Source organism: Macrobrachium nipponense, chromosome 3 (genome assembly GCF_015104395.2).
Source record: "Macrobrachium nipponense isolate FS-2020 chromosome 3, ASM1510439v2, whole genome shotgun sequence".
NCBI lineage: Eukaryota > Metazoa > Arthropoda > Malacostraca > Decapoda > Palaemonidae > Macrobrachium > Macrobrachium nipponense.
Genome location: NC_087202.1, coordinates 34,799,230 through 34,824,696, shown reverse-complemented (window position 1 = coordinate 34,824,696; position 25,467 = coordinate 34,799,230). Strand labels below are relative to the sequence as shown.

The 25,467-nt window shown below is 39.5% G+C and overlaps 1 pseudogene; it reads right to left on the bottom strand.

Annotated features, from left to right (window-relative positions):
• Window positions 1-25,467, bottom strand: part of LOC135221699 (zwei Ig domain protein zig-8-like) — a 510,516-nt pseudogene that overhangs the window by 348,649 nt on the left and 136,400 nt on the right.

The following is a 25,467-nucleotide window of genomic DNA, read 5'->3' as shown; positions in this document are numbered from 1 at the left end:
ATTATTAACGAATACATTAATTAATGGGGCTTGCAATGATAACGCGTAATGACTAGAAGAAGAAGTTCTAAAGGGAATATTCGCCGGGTAATTTGGAGACCTTTCTCATGTTGACTATCCATTGCTTCTGCTCCCTCTTCTCCTGCCTCTCAACCTTCATTCTAATTAGTTCCTAATTATATACAAAGTATCCGATGCTTATTAGCTCTGAGGAGACGAGAGAGAGAGAGAGAGAGAGAGAGCTTGAACAAAGACCTCGTAACTGATCGGATATTGGTATTACATGGATTTGGACAGCAAATTTCTGAGACACAAACACACACACACAAACATATATATACATATATATGTAATATATATTCGGCTATTATGTCTAACAACAAATACACCACAAACTGAATTATATAAATGCTAAGCGCTTTTCGTATCCTTCTCAAATACGGAGGCATTAAATTCCCAACCCATTACCATTAACCATGAAATGTTCAGCTGAGAGGCGAGACAGCCGTCGAACATTCTTCCAAGAATTTTCCTCTCCGCATCTGATCTCAAATGGTCCGTCTCTCTTTGTATTCCGATCTGATGTGTGCTCGGTTACACTTGAGCGCTTTTATTCAAGACTTTGGCTCTCTCCCCGTTCGTCAGAAATTAAAGAATACGAGCACCTTATAGCCACACTTACAATATCTCGCTATTCAGTTATCGAAAGATTTACTCGTCCTGCTTTCTCCCTAACTTTCATACACATACAGCACATTTCCACACATTAACGTTTTTGTGTGTATATGTATATCTATATATATGTATATATATATATATATATATATATATATATATATATATATATATATAGATAGTATATAATATATATATACACATGTGACGCTGGATTGGAATAAATGACTTCGTAATCAATATTTCCTGTTCTCATACGGTCTTTCTTCAGGTTTCGGTGATGCAAGATGGAATAGTTTAGACAGCGGGGTAGTTTAAACCTTCATCCTGTGTGGACGGAGTTGTGCTATTTCCCAATACACTGGAACACATCAGTTAAGGTTAACGGAGCGGACAATTCTGATTGAGCTGGTTCTTATTATTACTTTAGTTCTGGATATTGAATTTAACCGTTTTCCTCGGATGCATCTTCTACCAAACAAAGGTGGAACCTATTATTTGCTTTAGAAGATGCCAGATTCTCTTCAGTTCCTTATATACACGATCGAAGGATTTTATGACTCATCTTTAGTTGTACGGTGCATTCCAACAGTAGTAAGATTGCATATACCGCAGTTCAGATCTCGTTTTCCTTTAAATCGTAAGTACATCGAGAAGGTGGACATATTTATCCAACACCACGAAACCGCAGACAGAGCTTTTATGGAAAACCGATAAAAATAACTAACATAGCGAACCGCTGTTATCATAATGATCTCTTAAAACATAACTACCAGGTATCAACTTGGACAAATAAATTAACTTTTAACATATCTTTCAGTTCTAATTTACAGTGACTTGAGCATTCCATATGTCCTACGATGTCTTTCTTGATAAACCGTAAACGAAGAAGAAAGTGGAAGTGGAGGACGAGGAGGAGGTGGGAGGAGGTGGAGGTGGAGGTGGAGGAGGAGGAGGAGGAGGAGGAGGAGGAGGTGGAGGTGGAGGAGGAGGAGGAGGAGGAGGAGGAAGAGGAGGAGGAGAAGAAGAAGAATTTCCCTTTCTGGCTGGTTTCACAGGTTTTCCTCCAGATTACGCGGCTCATATCTCCATGTTTATTTTTCCAGTATGGAATAATATTTGGTTCATTTCCCCATGGTTTGAAGCAAAGCCCTCCCTTCCGCTAATATTACTCCTCTCTCTCTCTCTCTCTCTCTCTCTCTCTCTCTCTCTCTCTGAGTGGGAAATTCTTCCTGCTGAAATATATAGAAAAGGTTCATTGCTAAATGGTACGGCATAGCTTTTACGTGACTATTCTCTCTCTCTCTCTCTCTCTCTCTCTCTCTCTCTTTTTTCTCTCTCTCTCTCATATAAATACGTACTCTCAATTACATGTATATATTAAGCAAAAAGAAACACAAATGAAAAAGAAACACAAATGAACATTGTTAATTATATATATATATATATATATATATATATATATATATATATATACATATATATATATATATATATATATATATATATATATATATACACACACATACATAAGCAGAAAAAACAAAAAAAAAAAATTGAAGGCATACATTATTACCTGAATAAGGCCACGTAGTCAATGTATCTGACAAGTCTTATCAAATTATGTTCACCCGTCCTTGTACACACAGACAGACACAAATACAAATTAAAAGAAAAAAATAAACCTCCTTCAAACTGCGTTGAGAGCAGAAAACGTGTGAAAAACAGTAAGTAAAAAAAAAATAATAATACCTATAGCATGAAAACTTCACCGACAACATGAAGAAGCTCATTATAGTATTACAACCGATATGTTGTTCACGCAAATCACGTTATCAAACTTATTGTTATACTACTCCATCTAACCCTTCATATCAAATACCGATTCAGGCCTGGAAATATTGTTCAACCATTTACCGAACAGAAGGTTGAACATTTTCTTTCACTAATGGCTAAAAAGCATTTTCACACCTATTTTTACAGAATAGTGGACGGAGTGGTGCCGCTATAAATAAAATCCTGGAATATATAATTGTCATAAGGATAAACATCTGATATGAATATATGCTGTACCGGCATTTGAATGCAAAGTACTTAGCATTTTTATCTGTCCTGTAGTCTGTGAAACTACTGTTTACTTAATAAAAAATCTTAAAAATAAAGTAAAATCCCAATAATAAAACTGCTAAAGCTTAACAATATCACACGTTGCAGATGCAAACACTCAGTGATAAACCTCCTTCATCCAGGTAAAAAATCCCACCGATTGTTTCAATAATCTAAAAATATTTGCCCATAAAACGCTGAAAGAACTTAAGGATTCAGAAGGAAAAAATAACTACAAAAGTCAATAATAATTTCTCCACACGAGAAACTTAAATTATGTTCAACGGTGAAATGAACACAGCCTAATCCAAGCAATGCTTATCAGTACTATTCCCGTAATCTATTAGTAACAAAAGTGAAATATAGTGAAAGCGAATATCAGTGAAATAAAATATCTTTGGTAACTTATGTTCGAGTCATGTCATTTACACGTAAAAGAGATCATCCGATTTTCTCAGTAAAATCTACTGTAAAATTGTCACGCAATCCCATCCAAGACAAAAAGGCATCCTGTAACTTTCCGTTACATCTTAGAAGCTCAGGCAACCCTTAGGTATTATTATGACTGGAAAATATGAAAAGAAATAAAATACTGAATCAAATCTTGTACATTTCATCTTGCATTTACTCTGCAGACATACCTTACCAAGATTCCCAGGTCCTTTAAAATAATGAAGGGACGAGAAAGCTAACGAAAGAAGTCTGTTGACTTGCTGCCGGATCGTGTTTAGTTGCTTATATAAGAGTACGGTACAGGGCATTGTGTCACCCCATGAAGAGCTGGTATTCTAAACTGCTTTATGTCTACTGTATTCTTTAATGCCATTCATACTCAGTTGCAATTTTGGTGAATCACTGACCTATGACTACTTCCCGATTGAGATCTAATTGAAATGAATATCACCGTTCTTATTATTTTACTTAAACATTCTTCGGTAATATAAGAAAGAGTCGAAAGAGTTAAGAGAATCTTAAAATTTTTATCTTCAACATATTATTTTCTATGGTATAAATCTCCTCGAAACTAAATCTTTCAGTGTACAGAATTGTATGTTTGAATACAAATTTTCTAAAGAGTAGTACGAGTATGTCCTCGCTAAATTAAGCTGTAAAATCGCTTACTTTAACAGTACTCATTAAATAATTCCCTCTTTGAAGCGGCACAAATTCACTTACATCTTTACCAATTTTTCAGCTGAGTCTTTCTTGATTAAAATGAAAAAAAAGAAGAGTAATCGTTATCATAATTACCTCTGAAAATACATTTACGATTCAAAAACAGTCAGAATGATTGGTAAACAATTTTCGAGATTTTGGATTGATATCGGGTATAGAATACACAACACATCACTATGCATTAGAGAAACGGGAATTTATATCATCAATCAGCTTACCAGTTACAAAAATTGTTGTAAGCTAATAAAACTACTCGAATCACACGTTTCAGGGTCTGTTTTCAACAGGTAACAAGGGTAACTAAAGATCTATACTGTTTTTTTTTCATCTGTCCATCCACCTGTGGTGTTTTTGTATGGTAACACTGAGTCCCGGGCTTTAGATAGTTACGGTATGTGTAAGTTTTAGGTAAATAAAAGGATATCTGGGTGTACAATTGCAACTGAAAAGTGTTTTAATAATTTACTGTATGCGAATTACACCGTTAATATTCGAAATAGGATATTATTATAATCGTTGAATGTAAGCTGAATGTAACTGTCTAAAGCCCGGGGCGCAGTGTTACCATACAAAAACACCACAGGCGGATGGACAGATGGAAAAAACAGAGTATAGTTCTGAACTGCAGAGTATGCACATGTATGCACATGTATGCATAGCCGTGCCGTCAAAAAGCACAGCAAAACTTAATTTCCGACTGCTTTGTTCTTATATAAAACACATACTGTACATTACGTGTTGAAAGTCAATACTTTCTGAATGATAATAAATGCAGGAAAACATAATATATTGAGGTAAAAACTATCACTCGCCTTGGTACCATGCTATAAATGGAAAATATTACCGGCATGATCAACGAAAATAATGTTAAGTAATATAAACAGTGAGCCCATAGCATAAAAATGGCGGTATTATGCTTTACTGCGCTATGGCTGGAATAAATTGCATTAAACAATATATCATTTGAAAGGTAATTTATCACAGATTTGCATGATGGCAAAATTTGTATTTCGATCATACTTTATTTTTAGGGATTATCCTTTTACATAAAAAAAAAGATGTCTGGTTCACTGCAACATCATTTTAAGTGTTTAAATATCTTATTTTCTTTTTTCAATATATTAGGATACAGAACAATTATTAAACTTAAAAATGACACCATTTAAAAATGCACTTTGCACAGACCGTTCAAGGAACAATATCTACAAACCCAGTGACAAATGGATGTACCACGATCCGGGTGTTACACACACAAAAAATTTGGGTACACCTTACATTTTATGTAGTAAGATAATTACATCAATTGCACGATATTTACTTTACAGCATTATTCGAAATCTATATGATAATAATTTCTCCAGCTGACAGTGCACGTCGCACACCTAATGATTTAAAAATACCAAATTTGTAACTAATTTGTATTTTTCATAACTAACAAACCTGAGGTCTTAACATTAGGATTTACTAGCGCCAAGCTGGAAACCGGTAGAATTAAAATTACACTTGTGAGATCCAGGGACTAATGGCATCTATACCAGGTCACGGGGCATGTATACCCAGAATGCCCACGGCTACCTGTGACCCACCAGTTATATTTCTAACCCAGTTTAGACTGCTAGAGGGGTGGTTCGAGGTGGGCCTTTACCTGTTAAGACCTCAGGTTTGTTAGTTATGAAAAATACAAATCAGTTACAAATTTGGTATTTGTTCATATACGAAACAAACCTTCGGTCTTAACATTAGGATAGACTTACTATTGGAGGGAGGTAAGTCTCTACAACTGACTGGGAGTTTGCCACCTTATCCATTTCCGAATATATAGGGAAATTCTAAGAGAATGGACAATGAACCTAGAACCAAAGATATAAGCGGATCTATTGGTTTTCCCCCACTGGGTGTAGATACCATTCTATTGTTTACTCTTGTCCCTAGCAACTGGATCCACCTTCACCCCTCTTTTCCCTATTATCCAGAGGGGTGTGTTGCTACTGAAAAGTATATCATAACCTAAGATAGCTTCACAGTATGGCTGACCACCTCACCTGCATCTAGTCCGTTCCAGCACATGACGGTACTCTCCTTCATATTGCCCGTAGTTAAAGGAGTAGGAAGAAAGTAGTAAAGAAAAAAGACCAGTCATCCCATTCATTCTACTTTCATACCTTCATCTTAGACTAGATGCAAACTGACCCGCCAGGGGCACTGGATGAGCTATATCACTTGTTGGGCCGCCACCACTGGACCCAAGGAAAAGGTGTCCAAGGATCTATGGGCAACATCTTTCAAATAAAATGAGGTGAAAGTTGTTTGGCGTTTCCACACACCAGCTTTCAGAATTCTATCCATAGACATGTTCTTCTTAAATGCCAGAGAAGCACTCACGCCCCTGATGTCATGAGCTCTAGCTCCCACCTGGCTATCTGACCCTCTGTCTTCTGCCATATAAGCATCTCTGACCGTCTCCCTTAGCCAAAACGATATTGTATTCCTGGACACTTCCTTCTTGTTCCGTCCTGTACTTACGAACAGCCTCCGGCACCCCGGCCTGAGGTGCCTTGTTCTCTTTAAGTACTCCCTTAGTGCCCTGACGGGGCACAGGAGCATCTCAGGTTTGTCGTTGTCTACAAAGTCTGCCAAGGAAGTATGGTGAAGAAGTCGAATCTGCCGTCTACTATTGTTGGATTTTGGGTCTTGGCCACGAATTCTGGGACAAACTCAAATACCATTGATCTCCAACCCCTCGAGTGCTTTATGAGATATGAGAGGCCATGTAGCTCCCCCACCCTTTTGGTTGAAGCCAGGGCCAATAAGAAGACTGTCTTCAGGGTCAGGCTCCTATCCGTGGACTGCCTTAGTGGTTCGTAGGGGGGTTTTGTCAGACTACTCAGTACCCTGGTCAGATCCCAATCTGGGGCTTTTAGCTCCTTTGGTGGGCATGACTGTTCAAAGCTCCTCATCAGCATGGCCAACTCCCATGAAGACGATATGTCCACTCCTTTCATTCGTAAGACTGAAGCTAGAGCCGCCCTGTACCCCTTCACTGCAGATACAGACATATGTTTTTCTGTTCTGAAATATATCAGAAAGTCTGCTAACTGCTGAATAGTGGTACCGAGTGGAGACAAGTTCCCTCTACGACACCAATCACATTATGATGACCACTTTCCTTGGTATACTGTCGCAGATGATTTTCTGATATTACCTGCCATCTGAGTTGCTGATTTCTGCGAAAACCCTCTCGCTCGGAGGAGATACTTGACAGTCTCCACCCGTGAAGCGATAGGGACTTCACCGACTGGTGGTACCTCTCCACGTGCGGCTGACACAGTAGGTTGCTCCATGGAGGTAACTCTCTTGGCACATCTACTAGGAGTTCCAGTAGGTCTGGAAACCACTCTGCTTTCGGCCATAACGGGGCTACCAGGGTCATCTTGAGGTTCTGAGACCGCATTACCCTGTTCAGAACCTGACGGATTAGACAAAATGGAGGAAATGCGTACACGTCCAGATTGTCCCAGGGGTGTTGTAGCGCATCTTCTGCTACTGCCTCTGCGTCTGGGACTACTGAACAATACAATTCCAACTTTTTGTTGTACCTGGTTGCGAATAGGTCTATGATCGGTCCTTCCCACAACATGAGCATCCTGTCCACTACCTGTTGGTGCAGGGACCACTCCGTTCCCAGAATCTGATCCCTGCGGCTCAACTTGTCGGCCACTATGTTTCTTTTTCCCGGAATATACCTGGCCTTGATGTCTACCAGGTTCTCTATAGCCCACTGGTGAAGTTGAACTATCATCACATGTAACTGCCGAGAAACTAGGCCTCCTTGCTTGTTTATATAAGCTACTACTGTGGTGTTGTCTGACATCAATACCACTGAGTGTCCCTTTACTCTCTCCCTGAATTCCTGTAGAGCTAGAAAAGCAGCTTTCAACTCCAGCACGTTTATATGGAGTTCTCTGTCCTTGCAACTCCATTTTGCTGACACCATCAACTCCTCCATATGGGCTCCCCAGCCTTCTAGTGATGCATCCGAGAACAGCAAGAGGTCTGGAGAGGATTGTTGAAGGGGGACACCCACTGTCAGATTGTCGTCGTTCACCCACCACAGCAAGTCTTTCCTCACTTCTGCCGACAAGGGAATTTGCTCGTATGGGTGATCTACCATTGGTGACCAAAACTCCTTCATCCTCCATTGTAGGGACCGAAGGTGTAGCCTTCCTTGTGGTACTAGCTTCTCCAGGGAGGTTAGGATTCCCAGCACCACCTGCCACTGTCTTGCTGGCTGTGTCTGTTTTCCCAGAAAGGCATTCACCACTTGTTTGCATTTCTCTATTCTTTGGTCTGTCGGGAATACTTTGGCTTGTGTTGTGTCTATCACCATTCCCAGATATTCCAAACGTTGACTTGGATCCAACTGCGACTTCTCCTGATTTACCACAATACCTAGGCTGTGACAAAGCTGCAGGAGGGCCGCCCTGTCCCTGAGTAATTTCTCCCTGGACTTTGCTATCACCAGCCAATCGTCCAGATATCTTATTAGCCTGATCCCCTGAGCATGCGCGCACGCCGACACGAGGGTGAACACTCTTGTAAAAACTTGAGGAGATGTTGTCAATCCGAAGCACAGGACCTTGAATTCGAAGGCTTTCCCTGCAAGACTGAAGCGGAGAAATTTCCTTGAAGACTGATGGACTGGTATCTGAAAGTATGCATCCTTTAGATCGACTGTCAGCATAAAGTCTCCGATTCTGACTGCTTGTAGAACCGTTTTCGGAGTTTCCATCTTGAAACTGGTTTTCCTTATAAACAGATTCAGCGTTGACAGGTCTATTACTGTCCTCCACTCCCCGTTGGCTTTGGGTACCAGGAAAATCCTGCTGTAGAAGCCTTTTGCCGGACTGCATACTTGTTGCACAGCTCCTTTTTCCATCATCTTCTTCACTTCGTCCTGAAGAATAGTGGCCATCTGAGATTTGTGGGCATAAGTGACGTGGGGTAATGGTTGATCTGTCAGGGGCGGGGTTACCTTGAACGGGATCAAATACCCGATCCTGAGAACATCCACCACCCACTGCTCTGCCCCTAGTTCCTGCCACACCTTCCAGTGATTTGCCAGGCAACCCCCCACTGGTGTGGCCGAGTGATGGGAGGCGCCCATCCTATCTTCTTGAGCCTCTCCCTCTTTCCCTATTGCCCCTTCCTCTGTTGTTTCTATTGTGAAAGGGCCGATGAGTTAGCCTCTTTGGGGAAGAGGGTCTTGTGACTCTATTAGGGATGTTATGTCTCACTGTCTTCTTTCAAGACATCTGCTGTTGTCTTCCCTCCAAAGGAGTAGTTTGACTGTTAGACGTTTTCCTAACTGCCTGTTGCACCAACCTATCGTTAGTGTCCATCCTTCTTCTATCTATCGCCTCTTCCAGTATGACCTCTGGCAACAGCAGTTGCGATTCCAAGATATCCCCATTCCTCATTGCTAACAGGGAATCCAAATCCACATTGCGGCTTAGTCTAGCCAACGCTGCATCTCTCCTCATTAGCAGGATATTTGCTCAAACATTGGCACTTACGTTTGTCAGGTACGCAATCGCCTTGGAACCTGACTGTAGTAATCTAATGAACAATGGTTCATCCACTACTTTTCTTGTTGCTTCCGAGGATGCACTCTTCGCCACTGCCGTTGACCAAAGGTCTAACCAAGAAGCAGCCTGAAAGACAGAAGAAGCTGTTGCTTCTAACGTAGCAGCCTCTTGGTACGTCATCGAAGGGCACTCCATTTTAACCTGATCCAAGGTTAATCCAGGCCTTAATCTTACAACATTAGGGTTCATTTGTCTAGACAGCAAAGGGACCTTCGGTGTCGTATAATATTTCCTTTGCTTTATCATTGGAGGGGGAATAAATTTAAATGATCTATTAGATCTTAAGGAATTATCCCTCCCTGCAATCTTTGTGTTTACGTGTTGCAAGACCGATTCCGCATGACTCGAACAAGGCAATTCATACGACACCTTGGTATCCCTCTTTAATCCAAATGCCATGTCAATTCCAGGCAGAAGCATACTGGCCGGTGTTTCTGTCTTCTCCGAAAGGTTATTGAATTGACGAATCAAATCAATCACCTCTGCATACAAGGCCAGAAACTCTTGGTTTTCTCCTTCCTCCGGCTCTAGTGTACCATTCTCCGTCACAAAGGATGTTGTCTCGCCCCTATCTTCTGACAGACGGCCCGGAATTCCACGGCCGCCTGTCCTACGGCCGCGGTCTCTTTGATCTTTGCTGGCCGCTGTTGGCTCGATCCCGGATAGTCAGCAGGGGAACGAGAACGCCTCACTCTTTCTCTGCTCACGGATCTAGAGCGAGAATCTCGTCTAGATCTCCAAGATGAAGGCTCCCTTAAGACAGATATAAGTTCGTCTCTATTAGTATTGGCATCGTTTTCGAGCGTCAGCGAGCCCGGCCTCGACCTTCTATCCAGACGGACACTGCCTTCCACGAACGTATCCGCCGAGGTTGCCAACTCTCTATTTTTCGTACTTTTAATAGGAGCCTTATCGTCCTTCGTACGTATTTTGAACGGCCTTACGGGCGAAACTGGGACCTGCATTCCATCCTCTGCTGCACCTTTCGCCACCAACGTCGATTTTACCAGAGGTACCGTAGTTTTTGTGATCCGAACTGGCAACTCCGCATCAGCCGCTAGGCTGCCGGCTGTCACCTCTCTCGCTTGTTCGGATTCTTGCGAACGGCTTCATCTGCTAACCTTGTGCTTAATAGCCACTGACTTCCCGACCTTCCTGCTGACTTGGATATGACAGTCTTGGTCCGAAGATGAGGAAGAATTGATTCTTCTCCTCTTAGCCCGAGGATCCGCCAGGAACTCCCGAATCCTCCTCCAACGCTTGACTGGCGCTCGCCATGACGTTATCGGACTTAGCGATGACGTCGAACTAGAGGAAGAAGACGAAGAAGGCGAATCACACTTTTTCTTTTTGTCTCTCTTATTCATTCTCTTTTCTATATCCTGTAATTTCTGCATTACAGTTTGCATTGTCGGGTCAGAAGGCGTATTACCGTCTGGGTGCAGCGAAAAAGGCCGAGAATCGGTCTGTGACGTCATCACGCCTGCCATATCGGTGTGTGACGTATGTTGTGACGTCATCCCTCTCGTAGGGAGAGACTGAGAGGTTTCTGCTGGCAACCGCACGTTTGCTGCCAAACTACCTCCCACGTTCTGCATCACTGTAAACACTGAGTGTGATGGTGAAGCCGCGGCATTAATTCCCATAAATTGCAAGCCCGGGGGATGAGGAACATTCAGCGCTGCCGGACCCTGCTGGAACCGTGACGTCATATAATGCGCAAGCAGACCATCCAAGGTTGGTACGCCTGGTAGGCCTTGCGCTGACCACGTACCATCTAACCTATGCGCTTGAGGAGCGTGAGCCTGGAACAAAGATGGCGGATCTCCCCCTCTACTTGCTGGGAACAAAGGAGAGTGCATATTATTCATAAGATTACCCAAGGCCCCTCCTGACGTTTCCGATACTGAACCGCTAGGAGAAACCGAAGGGGTATGAGACAAATCAAAAGCAGGTGGAGAAACATATGGAGCAGCCTGGTTTATTGCCGATACAAAAGAAGCCGGTAAGGTTTGGTCATCCAAAGATGGCATCACCACCTTCCTTTTGTATTGGCTTTTCCCATAGAACTTCCACTGTTCCACCGACCAACCGCGACAAACAGAACATGGATTAGTAATCGTACCTACGTTTTCCCTGCACCTACTACACGTTGGATGAGGATACGTCGACACCGAAGTTAGGAACCTAGAACATGGAAAGCCACTGACTCCTGGGCATTTCCTTTGTCTCCTCTTCGAAACGGTAGACGATCCCGATGTTGAGGCAAAATTCTCCATCATACCACATATACACTCTTACCTCACACTGATCACACTCGGAGAAAGAAAAGGTAATAGGAAATGAAAAATGAAAAATGAAATGGATAAAGAACGGGCAAAGTGAAAAACCGGCTTTAAATCAGATAGACAGTAACACGTCTTATCTTAAAGGCGGTAGGAAAATAACTGGTGGGTCACAGGTAGCCGTGGGCATTCTGGGTATACATGCCCCGTGACCTGGTATAGATGCCATTAGTCCCTGGATCTCACAAGTGTAATTTTAATTCTACCGGTTTCCAGCTTGGCGCTAGTAAATCCTAATGTTAAGACCGAAGGTTTGTTTCGTATATGAACAAACTCATTTCATGGTAGACTAAACATATCCTTATCCTGCTTGTACCAGAGCTTGAAGCACACAATAAGCGTGTCAAAAAGTACATTCTCGTAATCAATTAGGATATACTCGTATTTATGCTTCATCTGCATTCTTGCCAATGGTGATGATTTCGACAGTTATTTGCAATGAAACGGCTCCTCTGTGGTTCATGGTCTAAGGAGACACACACACACACACATATATATATATATATATAAATATATACATATATATATATATATATAGATATTATTTATATTATATATATATATATATATATACGTATATATATATATATATACACACACCAAAACTCTGGTAAACTTGTTTATAACGTGATAAAGTATAGTTGTGAAGTATTAATATAAATTGAGTCATCCAGATGTCGATTATCTATGGTCATCAAGTTTCTATCATTTACAACACGCCGGCCAAAACACCCATTTGGTAGGCCAAAGTAAACAAGAGATTTTGTAGTTTTATAGTAAGAAGCATAGGTTAGATATATTATATAAATATATTAATATATATGATGTATGATATATATTTATGTATGATATTAATATATATATATATTATGATATATATGTATGTATATGTATCGATATATGTAGGTATGTATGTATGTATATATATATATGTATGTATGGTATATATATATATATAATTATATAGAATATACTATTATATACTATACATACAACATAATATATAATATATTTATATAATATATCTAAACCTATGCTTCTTACTATAAAACTACAAAATCTCTTGTTTACTTTGGCCTACCAAATGGGTGTGTTGGCCGGCGTGTTGTTAACGATAGAAACTTGATGACCATAAATAATTGATATCTGGATGACTCAATTTACATTAATACTTCACAACTATACTTTATCACGTTATAAACAGGTTTACCAGAGTTTTGGTGTTCCTAATGTATAACAGGGGAGGGTGTGTCTATCATAAATCTTCTTGAAGTCTATCACGAGTTACATAGCTATAGTGCTTGCTTATTAGCTTGCATCTCTATCTCGCTAAAAGAAGCAGCTCAGGGTAAATAAATGCACGTCAATTACAGACCTGGCTGACGTCCTTGTTTTCTTTTTGTTACTCGTCATCAGAATAATAAAGCCACTTTATAAGGAAGTACATTAGTGCTATTAAGCTTTGTTTTGAGCTTTTATTTTCTGTAACATCATTTTACTCTTCATATAAAAATGTTCATACATTTCTGCATATGAAATGAAAAGTTTCATACATTTCTGTATGTGAACAACGGAAGTATATGAATAAAACCTTGGGCATTTCATAAGTCCTACAACTGTCTTTCGGGATATACGAGAATACTTTAACACAATAAGAAGAAGAAGACGAAGAAGAAGAATTTTCGACCTACTCTGGCTCTCTCGGTATCTTGTTTGGAATATATAATTTAGGTAAAAAGTCAAGCACTGGGACCTATGAGGTCCTTCAGCGCTGAAAGGAAAAATTTGAGTAGAAAGGTTTGAATGGTTAACAGGAGGACAACCTCGCAGTTGCACTACGAAATAATCATTAGGAAAGGGTGGAAAGTAAGAAGGAAGAAAGAGAACATGGACAGAGGTACAGTAAAAGGAATGAAAGGGGGTGCAGCTAAACCATCTACGGGGATGTCGTGTTTGTATTCTTTTCCTAACAGTAAAGGTAATCATAAGATCCCTGTCAGGAGACCAGAACTCCTCTTTAGTTACATGAATGTAAAAATTAAAAGACCTTAAGGGTAATGATAAAATAGATCATTCAAAAGGCTCATTGAAAACTCGGTCTTTGAAAACACCAAAGAACTGTGGATAACGTTCTACGTTTTCTAACCTTTTATCATACTTAGAAAGGCGGTAAAGTTTTTCCTGTAATCCTGGCTTGGAAACGAAAACACAGGGATGAAAACCAAATGTACACTACGTTATCTTTTCATGGAAACCCAATTCTATACTCGTTTTTCAACCAATTCACTGTTATTTTGTCTAACTTCCATAGCAATTAATCTCGTATTTTTGTAAATAATTTTCCTTATATTTCTTTACAAAGTATGTGAAAACACATTACAGCAGGTAAAAGAACATAGTTCAATACTCTGCCTAACCCAAATATACCAAAGAAATTATAATTTCTCCAGAATGTTCTGAAGAATTCTTACCATTTCCCAGTTAAGACTGCCATTTAAATGGACAGAATTCAAATAGTTATTTGTCCAACCGTAAAACATAACCTATAATGATGTGAATATTAGATGCAATCCTTTTGATGTTTACTCAGTGAGGACAAATACTCTACTTCACATCGAAAGTCTTGCAATTAAAGGGCAGATCACATTTACTTAGTTAATTTTTGTCAATGAACTACAAAATTACTTCCACATGATGGAGAACTGCTAAATATTGAGAATTTGAAAATAATTGCGTACGACAGCACTAGTCCCTTTAACATACTTATATATAATTTCTTACGTCAGAACTAAAAATAAAAGTTGCCGTGGTACTCTTTACATAAAACAGTGAGGAAAACCCTTGGCATATGTGCAGTTTGATTTATTTATGTATTTATCTGACAGAAAGATATCAACACGCTTTCCATGCAAACACAAAACTTCGTAGTCGAATGTCCTTGTTTATTTGTATAAGAGAAGCCAAATGGATACTGGTATACTGGCTTTACAGGAAAATGTATGCCTCACTTCGGCATGTATTACTATCTAATGCCATAAATTTCCCCCAAGTCCACCACCCCCCACACATCCGAAAAATAATACTGGCATTGTATACTCAATTTTGCAAAAGCTTTCTCAATACGGAGCTTTGGAGAGGAACTCTGGTGAGACGTTGAGAGTGAAAGAAAATAAAATGTTTTTATCTCGGAATGAGAGCGACTTTCTTTGTCTTCCCTTTTCTGCAGTCAGCTACTGTGGAATATTTCATATTCAGAACCATCCCAATCTTTGAAAAATTTGTAAGAGTATAAAACGTATTTGAATTATTTAAACTTATAAGAAACCGTTTTCCATGCGGATTATATATCACACACACACACGGTTTCCTAATCTACAATACGACAAAATATAGTTTCATGGCGTTTAAACACCAGAAAAACAATCACAGACTTATTCTCGATTCATTTCTTGCGCCTGGATGAAAACAGATTTCAGCAAAAGTTGCAGTGGAGACACAAGGATTATTCAAATAAAAACTTTTTGAGCTTTCAGATTCATAAAATTTAAAATGTGACCATATATAAATAAAAACAACAAACATTCAGTATCGTCAATTATAGTTTATATACAGAACAGAAATATCTAGTGAGACACACACACACACACACACACACATATATATATATATATATATATATATATATATATATATATATATATATATATATATATATATACACACACACACACACACACACACACACACACATATATATATATATATATATATATATATACACACACACACACACACACACACACACATATATATATATATATATATATATATATATATATATATATATATATATGTTGACAATAATTTCGTCCTCTCGTGGGTTCGAACCAGCGCCCAGAGAACTGAGGAGAAATCAGTGACATTATCGACTCGGCCAACAAGTTAGTGGGCCCTGTGGTAGAGTTGGGATGGGTCAGCTGGAATGGGTTAGTGGACCCTAAGGCTGAAAAGGGATTGGTCAGTGAGCCCTGTGGTGAGTAGGGATAGGTCAGCTGGGATGGGTTACGTGGGCACTGTGGCAGAATAGGGATGGGTCAGCCGGTTTGGGACCATAGTCCCTGTACCTGAGTAGGTATAGGTTAGTAGCCCCTGTGGCTGAGTTGGGATGGGTCAGCAGGTACTGAGGTCAAGTGGTAATGCCCAGGAGGACGACTGATTTAACCTAGATCGATTCCAGAATCCTGCCTGCACGTCCTTACAGCTGTAAATGGAGACCAATACCTGCCAAGGTTAAATAAAGGGCATATGGTGTGCCAATTCAAGCCTAATGGCCTATTCAGAATTTAGTATGCTATGTCCTTCCGGTACAAACCCTTGCAATACAGAAAGAGAGAAGAGTATTTGTTTGCGTGTATATATATATATATATATATATATATATATATATATATATATATATCTTATATCTAAGTCTCTTCGCTTTTGCGAAAGACTTTTTTTTGTTTCTCCTTACGACTGTCATTCGTAAGTATTTCTGGTTCCTCCCATCTCCTTGTGATATCTTAGTAGAGTGGTTCTTCTTAACTAAAGGATAAGGAGGATTCCAAACAGATTAAGTTGAACAGATATAAACAACCTTTATTTCTGTAATCCATACCATAAAGAGATGGCAAGCTCGGTCGGGAGACCGATATGTTTGAAGGCTGGCACGGAACTGCCATTCTAAAGCATCACGTCGATAGCGGAACATTAGCTATCTCAGCGATTCATATAAAAACATACGTAGTCCGCCGGCTCGGAAGTTACAAGTTTCCGGCGTAGGTTAACAGGTCAACCGCTTCCCATGGAAGTTGTTGTGCAAAGTTATCATTAATATAAAATGCTGACAATGTACAGAGCTAAATCAGGCTACTGCAGACAGCGCATAGCGTAATCTAGATCTGCCTTGGTCACGTAGGACCCTCCTAATGCCATGACCTCAGGTCATGGGTTTTTATTTACAGATACTGTAACATTAAATAATGTATTTATTACATTAGGCTCGGACTGCTACCTATTCAAGCCTTGAATAACAAAAGTTACTTTAACATTGTTTCTTAGGAGCGTGCTCGTAACATATGTTTAGTTATAAACATAATAAGTGATTAAATGCATAAAAAGGTTCTGTTACATACCCTTTTTGACATATTCATAAACAAAGATAAATGCATGGAAAATCTAGATCCATGTTTGGTAATAATAATGATTAGGTACCCAAAAATAATAAAAAGGTAAAAATCAAAAGATTAACATGTATACATGATTAATATGATAATAGGTAACCTGATTAAGAATAGTGGTTACTACAGAGATTATAGCATGATCATGGATAATTGTTAAAGAGTACTTGTCACTCTTTGTAATAGATAAATATAATTGTACAATTGTATAATAGTATAATTGTGTACTTGTGCACAAATGCAATATATAGGGCTGATATATTTTATTAGGTGCCCGAAAAATACCTTTAGGAGTATATTAATGTATAATATTGGGCTATGATATTTTATTAGGTGCCCGGGAGATACTTTAACTGTTCAAATGCAAAGGCGTGAGTCTTTCTTCTCCTACATTTTTGCCAGCATACGGACCGCTTTTCACACACAACACAATTCCAGACAATTTCCCTAGGCACAAAATGAAGTGGCCAGTTTCAGGCGGCCCTAAACTCAAACGACTTGAGTTTAACGGGTACGTCATCTAGACGGGACAATACGTTTCCTTGGAGATCCTTCTGTTTACGCCTCAGCCTACGCCAAGCAAAGATGTTGACGGCGATAACCAATATGGCCGTCACGCTGAACACGGCCAGCAGAATGTAGTAACGAAGAATTTTCTCCACCTGCATAAGTCGGTGACGCGTGGTTCATCTCAGCCAGTTGCGTCAAATGATGAGCCACCCAGCGCGTTTGTATGGGAGAGGTAGTGATGGGATGATTGTAGACGCCCAAGTATAGTTCGCAAAATACGCCTTCTCACGTATTATCGTGTTGACCCCTCTGACGGTGTAGTTGTAGATGTCCCCGTACAACCATCAGCTGCTACAAAGATAGGGGAATGGGCGGTGGTCCCATCCGGACATACTACGTTGAATCCGGCTTTATCGTAACGGATCCAGGAACCATTATTCATCCTGTAATTGAATTTATTACTGTAAAAGGGATAAAGTTTCCCCAGACAACCTTCGCTTGTATGAGAGAGAGAGCCGTTTAGCACTATGCCTAACTCACATGAATCCGTTGATATAGGATAGAATTCAAAAGAGTCAGCTGTACAAATTTTATTATTCATGGCTTCTGAACAGTGAGTGAGTTTATCTAAGTCTTTCATGACTGTAAATGATTTCCTCTCAGAAGAAATCAGTACATGCCCCGTCAAATTGGATATTACTGGACTTGAGTTATTCGTCATGAAAGTAGGAAACGGTGCTATTTTATATGATTGCCAAGCATCGGAAGAATCAAAAGGTATTGTGATCATAATTCTATAATTTTCAACGCTGACTGATATTAGGCTATAATAGAACTCTACTTTATGGGCGTCTAATAAAGGAATATAACCTAGTTTCTCCCGTCCATTTTCCAAAGTTAACGTCAGATCTTTAATAGGCATGAGGTGAGGAGATAACACACCCTTTGTCGCTAACGTAATAGCTTCTACATAATCTTTTGATTTCTCAATAAAATGTGATATTTTCACACGGAATATTATCTATTTTCGAACTATAGTAAGCTAATGTAGCCAGCAAATGTTGAACTTCCATGACCTGATCGATATTATTTGAATGTTCGTTTACGATACTCATTATTTGATTGATTGAAGATAACTGACTGCGAAGTTCCGACAAAGCTAATTCAGTTTTGTGTTGCAAAAACTCAATTCTTTTATTTTGATTATTTATCTTAAGGCGATTTGAAATTCCTAAGCCTAGATTCGCAACAGATCCTAAGATGTTTAGTCCAGCCAGAATAAGCGGGTTTGCGGCGGTTCGAGAGTATTGTGCCGCACAGACCACATCAGCAGGTCACGAGCAAGTTCCTCTGCCTCGGCGGTTTTTATTTTGTATGTCATAAGACAACATTTCCGCGACGCTTAGGGTTTGAGCTAGCGAAATCTCTGAGTTAGCATGAAAATTACGTTCGTGCATTTCCTTAAGCGAAATAGCAAACCTCATCAGGTCATTCTTTAAGTTAAGGACGTCATCTTCAGGCAAAAATATTGAGTGCATATCCACTTCTATAACTATATTACTTGACACGATGTATACATCGTCTGTTCTCTCGATAATCGAGCCATGATTAAATTCTATTTCTTTCGTCCTAGCGCTCTTTCCATACAACAAAGATGTCTGAATACACAATATCACTCCTAACAATAACAGATTCATTTTTGAAACCTGCAATGAGTAAAATATATGTAATAACTCGTGTAAAAGAATAGGTTTACATACAAATATGATTAATAGATATATATATAAATTATTATACAAGTTTCATAAATACAACCATTTTTTTCCCTCACTCCATCTACCTTTCTTTAGATTCTGATATGTGCCAATGGAACTATTCTCACATCAGTGGTTTGGATACATTTTGAACCCTAAATCTATTGGCCGTTAAATTTTCTAAAATGTTAAACGGGCCTTCAAACTTAGGTGTCAGTTTATAATTTAAACCTTTACGTACGTATACTTGTATGTATACCTGATCGCCCACGGCATATGTTCTAGTTGGCTTAGCTATTTTATCATGATCTTTTTTCATTATTATTTGTGCTTCTTCTAGATTCTTACGAAGTATATTATATCGACTTATGCTTGCATCCATAACATCCTTTAGAGGATTTGATAAATTAGTTGTAGGCGTTAGGATGGGGAAAGGTGTTCTAGCCAGGATACCGTACAGTGCCTCGTGCGGTGTCATTTTAATAGACACATGATACGAGTGATTAAGTGTGCTTAGTACCGCAGGTATGGCAATGTCCCAGTTGGGGTCTGCCCCCCCTAAGGTGACCCTTAAAATGTTTAAAACCTTACGATTTGCCCTTTCCACTAGCCCGTTAGACTCTGGGTGATAGATCATGGTATTGATTTTCTTTATACAAAGGAATTCGCACAAGGAGTTAAGGAAATGATTATTGAACTCCCCGCCCGCCCGAGTCTGATATAATGATGTGTGGAATTCCATGTTTACAAATGTAGCACTCGTAAAACTTCCTAGCGCACTCGACCGCGGTTTTTGTTTTAAGCGCTATAAGTTCGGTATATCGAGTCAAAGCATCTATGATTACTAGGAGGTGCTTATTTCCTCTGTCTGACTCGTAAAATCCTGTTAATAAATCTAAATGTACTCTTTCAAAGGGTTGATTTGGCACGGGGTAAGCCCCTAGGCTGACAGGTGTCTTCGTGTGCCCTTTGTATTCTTGACAAGTGCGACAATTTGCTATGTGCTTTTTTATATCTGTAAGCATCGTATGCCAATAAAATAAGGATTTGGCTTTCTGTGACATTAAGGAATAACCCGGGTGTCCATGCAGTGGATTTTCATGCAACCATTTTAAGACAGTGGGTATGAGTGAGATAGGTACCACCACCTGGTTGTTGTTATTCAACTGCAGGTGTGTTGCGGGTTTTCCTCGTCACGGATCTACACAGGATATTATCCTTGATGATATAATTCTGCTGCTTATACTTTATGTATTCCTTTTCCTTCGGATTTCCGTTTAACGCAATGATGATTTTTTCTATTTGCGGATCTTTTCTTTGTTTCTGTCTGTTATTAATAGTTCAGCACTCCAGCCCAGATCTTCCTGTTCAGATATAGTTTTAACAATGGGCGTGGAGGTTGAGATATCTATTAATTCAGCTAATGGCTCGGTACAAGATGAAGAGGGGTTGCGTGATAATGCGTCAGTAATGATATTTGTTTGCTTTCCCAAAAGTAAATACCCGATCCTCGCGCCAAAGTCCTGGATGATCATGTGCCACCGAGTTCGCTTAGGGCTGTGACTAAAGCCTTTAAAGAAGTCGGTTAGGGGCTTATGATCAGTGAGAACCTTGACGGGATACTGTATATTATGAATTTAAAATGCACGAGTGAATTAACAATAGCGAGCCCTTCCTTGTCTATTACTGCATATTTACTTTTCGGAGGTCTCAGTTTACGTGAATAAAAAGCTATAGGGAAAAACTGTTTATCATATTGTTGAAGCAATACCCCACCTACTCCTAGGTCTGAGGCGTCTGTTGCTATGAAAAATTCCTTACCGAAGTCAGGAAATTTCAAGATAGAACTACACAGTTCATCTTTCAATTTATCGAACGCCTGTTGATGAATTTCAGACCATATGAAATCTACGCCCTTTTATAAGATCGGTTAGGGGAGCGGCTATGATTGAGTAGTTGCGTATAAAGCGGCGATAATAGCCACTACATCCTAAAAATTGCTGTATTCCCTTGACGTTAGTAGGTATCGGGAAGTTACGGATAGCCGACACCTTATCATGGACGACTTTAAGACCTTCACTAGAAACCGTGAAACCTAAATAGACTAGTTCTGTTTTAAAAAATTCACACTTACTTATCTTTACCCTTAAATTATGCTGCCTTAGTCTTTGTAGCACTAACTCTAATTTACGTAAATGTTCTTCTAATGTGTTGGAAAAGATTACTAGGTCGTCCATGTAGGCATGTAGGATATCTCCTAACAAGTCTCCAAACACAATGTTTATCATACGAGTAAAAGTTATGGGAGCACAACGTAAACCAAAAGGCATACGCAAAAATTCATAATGTCCCCTGGCTGTGCTGAAGGCAGTGTATGGGATACTCTCTTGTTCCAACGGAATCTGATGAAATCCCTTTAGTAGGTCTAAGCTGGTGAAATATTTGTTCTGACCTAGTAGAGATAGGATATCATCAGTACATGGTACTGGGAATCTGTCAGGGATTGTTTCTTCATTTAAACGACGAAAATCGAACGCATATCCGCCAAGTTCGATCTGTTTTTTTCGTAATACTATTAACGGAACATTATAAGGGCTGTTTGATTTCCTAATGACTCCTTCCTTTAGTATTTTACCTACTTCCTCTGTTATCTCATTCTGAAATTTCATAGGAATGTCGGTACGAAGGTACATAGATTACTTTCTGTTTGTCCTTGAGCCTTATTTGATGCTCGATGACATCCGTTTTTCCTAAGGTTCCATCCGTAGTGGAAAAAACATCATGATATTTAGTTAAAAGATTCAAAAATTTCTGCTGAATTTCTTCTTCTTGAATGTCCTTATGATTTGTTCTTTATAGATTGCAAAAGGGATTCATCTGCAACTGATTGAGAGTGATTTATCTCAGCTACGGTAAGAGCGATGCGAGTTTATAAACTTCTGCATCCAAGATATGTTGATTTTTGTGGATTACTAAAGTGGTATTCAAATGATTACAGACTTCGATGTGACATTGTTGTTGTGAGCAGACTGTATAAATAGCTTGTGTGACGGATAATCCGTGTGTTTTCAGTGTTTCGGAAAGGATTAACATTTCAGATCCTGGCAAGGTTCTCTTTACACGCACTAATATGTTCGAAGTTACGTTAGGCTCGAGAGTTTGCGTGCAAGCTGATATTACGGGTGATGCGAGAGTTCTGTTGGGTTGTTGCATGTATTATTTCTTGGTTCATGAGACAGGTGATTGGTTCTTTAATGTAAGTGACAACTCTGTCTGTCTCTTTATTATCTAAAACTGACTTTAGGGTATTAGAAGACTTATAGAATTTCCCTTTGTATATACACGCCGTGTTTTGCAGGTGCTAAGATAATATTTTGAGTGCCCATAGACGGGTATCCGATAATTACTGCGGGATACATATTAATGTTTTGTACAACGATAAAGGTATCGGCAAACGTGCGCTTACCGACCTTGTACTGTACATGAGTTACTCCTACCACATTTAATTCATTATTCCCTATGCCTGAGAGCCTTATTCCGGACTTCTCTATAGGGAAATTTGAAAAGAGTAAATGATGAGTCCTTAAATCCATGATATTACGTGGACTACCAGAATCAAAGAACAAAGTGAATGACTTATGGTCCAAATTTACTGCATGTAAGGTTGGTCGCAACTCGTTTTGACTAATAATTACATGAATTTGTTGCAAATCTACGGGAACCTGCACAGATTTTTTGGATTCGGCCGTGTCATAGGAAAATCAATTGCCACAATGATCTGATAAATGATTAAACTGATTATTTGATACCAAAGATGTTGATATTGATGACCCAACATCGCCCTCTCCCCCCTTGGAGTGAACTACGTGGTATTTGTTTTGTTTATCACACCTTGAAAAATTCGCTTGCCCTTGCAAGTTCTGGCTAGACGGCCCAGGAACAGAGGTACCTGAAGCACGATTTGTTTGTTTCTGCTGTTGTGTAGCATTTACGTTCGCTTGTTTCTTTTTATAGTACTGAGGACCCTTCTTTTTATTTGCACTGGCAACTGGTTGCGTGTTTGTAGCATTCTGCTGTTGATTCCTCGAGTAGCAACGATTATATGAATGAGTGGAACTATTATGTATTGAACAAAAACGCGTCCGACAGTCTGAAATCATGTGACCTGGTCGTTTACAGTTATAACAAACCATCCCTGCAACTTGATTATTATTATGTACCATGTTTACTTGTTGTGGCTTGTTCTCATTTTTTGCAAAAACTTGAATGAGCGAAGGATCTAGGTCGGTACATTTAGACATGTGTTTTTTGATTTGTTTATACACATCTAATTCCGTACTGTTGGGCTGCAATTTTTTGTCAAAACACCGCACTAACGCTTCAGGCAACATTGCAGTGATACTCGTAAGGTAGATCAAACGGATAAAATCTTTCACGTTGATTTTGGCACTCGTAACCCACCCAGAGTTACTTAAACTAACTTGATATTCATTTAGCCGGTCGGCAATTAGCGCCGCCCGCTCGACAACATTAAGCTGAGTCATGGAGGCTTGGTTAAGGATATTTCTCAATGCCAATACTACATCTAAAGCCTCTTCACCCTCTTACACGGCACGTAATCTGATTTTGAACTCGTCCCATGTAAGTGCCTCTTGGAAAGAAACCCCCCTTAGATAAGCACTTGCGTCTCCTTTAGCAAAGTCTATGAAGCTTTTGGCCTCCTGTAATTGTACTGCTGGGTCTGATGCTTTTTGCATTTAAATGGGCGTCTACAGATGAGATCCATGCCTCAACATTTTGAGGCAGGAACCCATTGACCCGACCTTGAAAAGGGACAATTGCTGACCTCGCGCTCACGAGAGTCACCACATTGGGGTTGCCAGCCGGAGTAGTTGCCATTTCCACTTTTACTTTTTTCTTATCACTTCTATTCCTTGCGATCCTATCAAAATATCTATAAGAGTACACTCGACCACTACGTAAACGCATATGCAATGTACTGTATAAATGTGTTATAATAATAGGAAAATCCCCCAAAAGATACAAAAATACAGATAATTTGATAAAATATTATACGGAGAATTCCTGCAAGAAACGAAATTAGCAGTTAGCAACTACGAGAAGAGAAAAAAAATAATCTGCAGGCGAGAACTCGTAGTTGAAGATTGATTCTGTAATGAAGGAAGATTAAGATGGCGAACAACTCACCCCCAGAATACTGGACGATCGACTCCTGATGAACAACACTTCACTGAGGAAAGAACCTGAATAGATAAAATGGTACTTAGCTCCAGATTATATGGTGAAGGATTGTTGACATGGGATGACGTCTCAGTTCCTGTCTAAGTCTCGTGTCGGAAGTCGTGATGACGTCACGGTCTTCTCTCGGTGCACGATGCATGAAGAAGTCCAAGATTGATGACGTCACAGCCTCCGTCCTTGCATTACTTCCTCTTGCTCTTTTCTTTGCGTCCTTGCTCGTGATCGCGCGATGTTTCCTTTGTTTGTTTTCTTCTTACTGTTGATGTTCGATGCTGCTCTCGTCCGGTGTTGATTCTCGAAGATAAGTGACAACAGTCACTCAAACGTCGATGTTGATACTTGTATTCTTCTCGATGAAGGACATATCTTCGTCTTTATAAAATGTTTGTTGTATGGAAAGAGCGCTAGGACGAAAGAAATAGAATTTAATCATGGCTCGATTATTGAGAGAACAGACGATGTATACATCGTCTGTTCTCTTGATAATCGAGCCATGATTAAATTCTATTTCTTTCATCCCACCGCTGCCACCAGTCTAAGTCTCTTCGCTTTTGCGAAAGACTTTTTTTTTTTTCTCCTTACGACTGTCATTCGTAAGTATTTCTGGTTCCTCCATCTCCTTGTGATATCTTAGTAGAGTGGTTCTTCTTAACTAAAGGAGAGGATTTCAAACAGATAAGTTGAACAAGATATAACAACTTTATTCTGTAACTCCATACTAAGAATAGCAGATCGGTCGGGAGACCGATATGTTTGAATGCTGGCACGGAACTGC